The following is a 7,180-nucleotide window of genomic DNA, read 5'->3' on the forward strand; positions in this document are numbered from 1 at the left end:
CCTGCCTGCTGGCTATGCAGGGAGGACTCACCACAGGAGCAATGGCCTCTGTCAGCCCTTCTGCCTGGGAGGAAGCTGCCCCTCCATCTCTTACCTGGTTTTCAGGCAGGTTAGTTTCTCCCTGAGTGTCCCAGGTCCTTTCAGGCTGCTGCCTGGCGCTGGGCTCAGAGGGAGCGTCCGAGTGAGTCGGTGCCGGGCCCTTTGAGAGGAGCTGCTGGGGCTCCCGCAGCCTCCACGTCCCTCAGCAACAGTCCCCGCTGGTTTCACAGCCCGGAGTTGTGGGGACGTCTCTTCCCAGCCCTGGAGCCCTGGGCTGGGGGCCTGTGTGGGGCTGGGACCCCTCCCTCCTCCGGGAAACCTCCGCTGCCTAGATTCCTTTCTGGGTTTCAACCGCCACACGGGGTGTGGGCCCGCGGCTGCGTCTCTGCAATTCAGCAGAGATTCAGCCCTGATCCACCCGTGGCTTTGCTCCTCCTACCGGACTCGATGCTCCTTCAGTTCCCTGGTTGTGGGGCTTTTGTTCAGCCAGATTTCAGAGGTTCTGAGTGATGGTGGTTCTGTATTTTAGTTGTAATTTTGATGTGGTTGCGGGAGGCGGCGGGGCAGCTGTTACCTACGCCACCATCTTGTTTTCCTCTCACAATTGTTTTAGGCCTCTTCTGGGGGTTTGTTGTCTTTGTTCTTACTTGCTGCATACTTCTCAGTTTTTTTGTTGGTCCCAGTCCTCTTCCTCTTCGCTAAATTTCAACAAAGCATATATCTAGGCTTATAGTTTCTAGTTTAGAGATCTGATCTAATCCTCATTATTTGAATATTCCTTATATAGAAATGACCCTTTAATCTTTACCCTTTAGTAGATCTCCTTTCCCTTCTGATCTCTAGTTTATATCAGACTGAACAAACAATGTATTATCTGTCTCTAGGTTTTCCTTTTTCTATAAAAGGTGACTTTATCGGTTGCCAAATATCAAAACCTTGGAGTCATCTCTGAGTTTCTTCATGTCACAGACATTCTTTCAAAATGATTCTCACATCTCTTCCTTTCATTTTATTCTCACTGCCTCCAAATTAGTTTAGGCTCTTGCTTTCTTATGGCTGTATCCCTACAGTAGTTTTCTAACTGATCTCTCAACTTCCTTTCATTTGTTTAAACCACCTGATTACTCTTTCTGAAAGACAGCCCAGTTAGTATCTCTGTTGCTTATCAAATAAATGAAATAAAAGGTCAAAGTCCCCCCAGAACCCTTAAATTTTTTTTTATAATAACTTTTTTTTAAAAATATATCTTTACTGATTTCAGAGAGAGGAAAGGAGAGGGAAAGAGAGATAGAAACATCAATGATGAGAGAGTCATTGATCGAGCCCGCAACCCGGGCATGTGCCCTGACCAGGAATCGAACCCCGATCGCCTGGATCCTAGGTCGATGCTCAACCGCTGAGCCATGCCCGGCCGGGCTAAATTTTTTTAAGGTTAAAAAAATTTCAACCTTATTTTCTTCTAATATTGTCAGTGTTTGCCAAATTTCAATCATTCAGATACCACCATTTGTCATAATTTTTGCCACATTGAAATACAACCTGTACTATTTTTTACTTAAAATTTTTCTTTAAATTGACTCACCTTTTTACTTAGTCTTATCATAACCTAGAATAGCTCCAAAATAATAGGCTTGATGAGCTGGATATACTTCCCCCCTCTAATTCACACAAAAGTAAATATTAGATGTCACTTGGGTACCACTTGAAATCACCTTACACATCAGTGGTAGTTTGGAGACTACATTTTAGAGAACTTTGCTGCACAAAAATTGTCTTCTCTACTCTGCTATCAGAATACATTTCCCATGTTCTAGCCATTTTTTTTTTTTTTTCCTTCTGGTTCCCTCACTTTCTATCCCAGTCAATTAAATTTAGTAAATATTGTGGTAGGCAATGAGGGTGGATTTATGGTAAGATACAGGTCTTTCATCAAGGAGTTTATAATCTGGTAGAGGTATTAATAATTCACGGGCCTCAAACTATGTACAAATCTTACCTAGAATAGCTCCAAAATAATAGGCTTGATGAGCTGGATATACCTCCCCCCTCTAATTCACACACAGCTCAAACGTTGCTGCCTTAAAAAGTCCTTCATGGATTATCCCTATCCAGAAAGATTTTCCTCCTCTGAATTTTTCTCATTGTACTTACTGCTCTGAATCATTTTTTGATGTTCATATTTTTAACACTGTTTTAGTGTTCTCATTTATATTTATTTTCTTTTTTAAATATATGTTTTTATTGATTTCAGAGAGAGGAAAGGAGAGGGAGAGAGAGATAGAAACATCAATGATGACAGAGACATCGATTGGCTGCCTTCTGCATGCCCCCTACTGGGGATTGAGCCCAAAACCTGGGCATGTGCCCTGACCAGAATTGAACCGTGACCTCCTGGTTCATAGGTTGGTGCTCAACCACTGAGCAACACCGGCCAGGCTCTATTTATCTTATTGATGAAAATATTTTTACATTCCTATTTGGATGTTGCACTTAGAGGGACTGAAAATACTTGCTTGGTTAAACAGGGATATGCCATACTTCTTTGAGAAAAAGAACTCCACATTTCTAAAATCAGAGTTTTATTTCAGAAAAATTGTATTTCCTGACGAGAAACATCACGAACATATATTTTGAAAAACTCACATTTGGAAGCTGAAATTTGAGACTAATAGATCTAAAAAGATGAAATTTCTGATTTTTGTTGTTGTTTGTTTTTGGGTTTTTTTTTCAGATTGCAAGCCAAGAAACAGAAACTTTGTGACTAAAGAGAATGTAAGGAGTCTGTCATTTTAACTATACCGCAAAGACTGGGGGCTGGTTTTGAAGTTGATGTGTTGGAGTAAAATCATTCAATTCTATTTTGTTAGTTTGTAAAATCTGGGGCTATTTTTCTTCAACATGAGCTTTTTAAGCGTTCTTTTTCTTCCCAGCATCTCCACTTTGGTCTGTGTCCTTCTCATCCACTTTTACTTTGTCATTTTTTTTGGTAGGATCTCCTTTTGTGTCCTTGTCCTCTGTCTTGCCCTCATCTCCCTCCTTGTCCTTGTCCTTGTCCTTGTCCTTGTCCTTGTCCTTGTCCTTGTCCTTGTCCTTGTCCTTGTCCTTGTCCTCATCTCCCTTCTTGTCATCTCCCTTCTTGTCCTTGTCCTTCTTTTTGCCCTCACCTCCCTTCTTGCTCCTGACCTTCTTTTTGCCCTCACCTTCCTTCTTGTCCTTGTCCCCTGTCTTGTCCTCATCTCCCTTCTTGTCCTTGTCCTCATCCCCCTTCTTGTCCTTGTCCTCATCTCCCTTGTCCTCATCCCCCTTCTTGTCCGCATCCCCCTTCTTGTCCTCATCTCCCTTCTTGTCCTCATCTCCCTTCTTGTCCTCATCCCCCTTCTTGTCCTCATCCCCCTTCTTGTCCTTGTCCTCATCTCCCTTCTTGTCCTCATCTCCCTTCTTGTCCTCATCTCCCTTCTTGTCCTCATCTCCCTTCTTCTCTTCACCCTCCTTCTTCTCTTCACCCTCATCATCTCTCTTTTTTTTCATGCTCCCCCTTTGTTCCCTCTTTTCACCTGTATCATTGTCTCCATCTCCTTTCTTTGATTGGTCCTTATCTGTTTCCTTTTCCATGTCCATGTCTTTCCCAGTATCTTTCCCTGTGTCTTTTTTTTCTGTCTTCTCTTTCTGAATCTGAGTTTCCTCAGGAAGTTCTTCAACTTTCACTCCAGTTTTCTGTTCTTGTCCCTTTTCACTTGTTTCCTCAAGCCTGCTTAATTTTCCCTTGTGCAGGTATTTAGGATCTCTTTTTGATGGGACTGCCTGGATTTTCAAACGATTATCCTGTCTTCTTGTAGTTTTTCTTGCTTCCATAGTGATACTTTTTGCCTTTGAACCTGCTCTCAAATTATCTGAAAATACAACAAAAGCATATGACAAAAGTGCATAATTCATGTCTTAATTTTTTCTGTTATCATTTTTAAAGACACCTTTCCTTAGCATTGTCTGAGGCATTTGTTTTCCCAATAATATAAAATTTGTGAAGCTGTATACACACAAAGGATTAGATAAAAGTTTCTTGAAGTACAGAGTTTTCAGAAATTCAGCTGAGAAAAGGGAAAATTCAACACATAGGAATCGGTAAATGGTTAACATACATGATTAAAATGAACAGAGACATAGACTGAAAAGGAGAACTTTTTCTGAGAAAATTGTTAAAAGGTAAATTCATCTTGAGTGTTTGCTTTTATCATATTTCAATGCCCCTTTCCTTATTTAACCGAGGGCAAATGGTAGCAGTAGAAATATAATTTCAGCATGTAATGAGAGTTAAGATTCTTCCCAAATTGGGAGGGTTAAGATTCTTCCCAAGTTTAATGAGAGCTCATGTTGGGCATCATAGTGGTAACCCTTGATTCCCAATGCCCCAGAAACCCAATGCTGGACACTCAAATTTATTCAGTTTGTTCTACCCAACTGTGGGTGACAATTACTCTCTAATTGGCTCTTCCATTTGACTGGAATCTAGGTGGGTGTTTTGTGTTGGGGTGTTGCGTTATCTGTACCAGACACTCTTTTTCTTTATTTTTTTAAATTTTATTTTTGTTTAAAATATTACAGATGTCCCCTTTTCTCCCCAGTGACCCATTCCAACCCGTCCCATCCTCCTCTCCAGTCCCATTCCCCACCATTGTCCGTGTCCTTGGGTTGTGCATATATGCATATAAATTCTTTGGTTACTCTCTCCCCCTCCACCCACCTGCCCTCCTCCATCCCTCTGACATCGGTCAGTCTCATCTATGCTTCCATGTCATTGAATCTATTCTGTTCATCAGTTTATTAAGTTCTTTAGATTCCATGTATAAGCGAGGTCATGTGATGTTTGTCTTTCGCTGCCTGGCTTATTTCACTTAGCATAATTTTCTCCAGGTCCATTCATGCTGTCCCAAATGGTATGAGATTCTTCTTCTTTGCAGCTTCGTAGTATTCTATGGTGTAAATGTCCCACAGCTTTTTTACCCACCCACCTACTGATGGGCACTTGGGCCGTTTTCAGACCTTGGCTATTGTAAATTGTGCTGCTATGACCATCAGGGTACACATATTCTTTCTGATTAGTGTTTCAGGATTCTTAGGATACATTCCTAGGAGTGGAATCACTGGGTCAAAAGGCAGCTTCATTTCTAATTTTTTGAGGAACTTCCATACTGTTTTCCATAGTGGTTGCACCAGTCTGCATTCCCACCAGCAGTGTACTAGGGTTCACCTTTCTCCACACCATCGCCAGCACATGTTGTTTGTCGATGTGTTGATGGAGCCATTCTGACAGGTGTGAAGTGATACCTCATTGTGGCTTTAATTTGCATCTCTCTGATGATTATTGACATTGAGCATTTTCTCATGTGTCCTTTGGCCATCTGTATGTCCTCTTTGGAGAAGTGTCTATTCATGTCCTTTGCCCATTTCTTAATTGGGTTGTTTGTATTCCTCTTGCTGAGTAATATGAGCTCTTTGTACACTTTGGAAATTGGCCCCTTATCAGATACATCCTTGGCAAATATGTTTTCCCAGACCATGGGGTTCCTTTGTATTTTGAGGCTGTTTTCTTTTGCTGTGCAGAAGCTTTTTAGTTTAATGTAGTCCCATATGTTTATTTTTTCCTTTGTTTCTCTTGCCCTAGGAGATGTATTGGTGAAAAGTCCACTACGTGGGATGTCTGTGACTTTACTGCCTATGTTTTCTTCCAGGATTTGTATGGTTTTGTGACTTACATTTAAGTCTTTTATCCATTTTGAGTTTATTTTTGTGTATGGTGAAAGTTCGTGGTCTATTTTCATTTTTTTGCGTGTATCTGTCCAATTTTCCCAGTACCACTTATTGAAGAGACTGTCTTTACTCCATTGGATGCTCTTGCCTCCTTTGTCAAATATTAACTGACCATAATGGCGTGGGTCTATTTCGGGGTCTCTGTCCTCTTCCATTGATCTATATGCTTGTTACTGTACCAATACCAGGCCGTTTTGATTACAGTGGCTTTGTAATACAGTTTGAAGTCCGGTAATGTGATCCCTCCCACTCTGTTCTTTTTCTCAAGATGGCTGCAGCTATTCGGGGTCTTTTTTGGTTCCATATAAATTTTTGAAATGTTTGTTCTAGGTCTGTGAAATATGCTGTTGGTATTTTAATAGGAATTGCATTGAATTTATAAATTGCTTTGGGTAGTATGAACATTTTAATGATATTAATTCTTCCAATCCATGAGCATGGTATTGAGGCAGGAACCGCAGCCATTTTAGGAAGATTCCCCATTTCAGGTCTCAGATTACCTGCCTGAATGTACATGTAACCTTATCTGACCTCTGTAACCCCACCCACTATTTTCGCGCCACAAGCAGGCCTGACCTCCGACCCTATAAAGCTGACCCAAGCCCTTTGTTCTGGGCCCAGAATTTGGAGACTGCCTCCTCTGGGGCCGCATGCATTAATAAAGGTCTCCTTTCGCCTCCTCCGGTGTATGGCCTGAGTCTTTTCCGCTACATTTTGGTTCCCTGACCGGGAAAGACTCACGCGTGCAGGCGCTTTGCCACTGGTGAGGGACCCGTGGGGCATCCGCGGAGCTCAGAGGCAGGAGGGAAGCGGGCGCCCCGGTCTTTTCGGGTCCCAGCCCGCCTGGAGCCCCGCGGACGGCCACTCGCAGAGTCCACCCACCCGGGCTGCTGGGGGAGGACGAACGGATCTGGACACGGGATGAGATCTCTTCAGAATCGGTGAGTGCCCTGGGACCAGGAGCCGGAGACCAGGCCCACCCTCCGAGTGGAAGGAGAGACTGATCACCTCTCTTGGCCCTTTGGCCACAGGCAGGGACATCCTATCGGGTGGGATGTCTAAACTCGGTTGACTGGAGCGTGCGGGTGAGTGAGTGAATGTCTGTGCGGCTCCACGGGCGCTCGCCCACGGAGTCTGAGTGGGCCCCAACCTGCGGTTCCGTGGTGACCTCATATGGCTCAGGGCAGCGTCAGGCTCTGGGGGACCCTGTCCCTCCCTGCGAGTCTGATCCGGGTCAGCGGTTTATACTGATCTGCCAAAGCTAAGAGGCACCTAAGTCCCCACGAGGGGAGCGGCCAGGCGGGTGACCTGAATACCCCCTCCCTTGTTTGTCTGC

The sequence above is a fragment of the Miniopterus schreibersii genome, assembly GCF_964146895.1.
Source record: "Miniopterus schreibersii genome assembly, chromosome: 6".
Classification (NCBI taxonomy): Eukaryota; Metazoa; Chordata; class Mammalia; order Chiroptera; family Miniopteridae; genus Miniopterus; species Miniopterus schreibersii.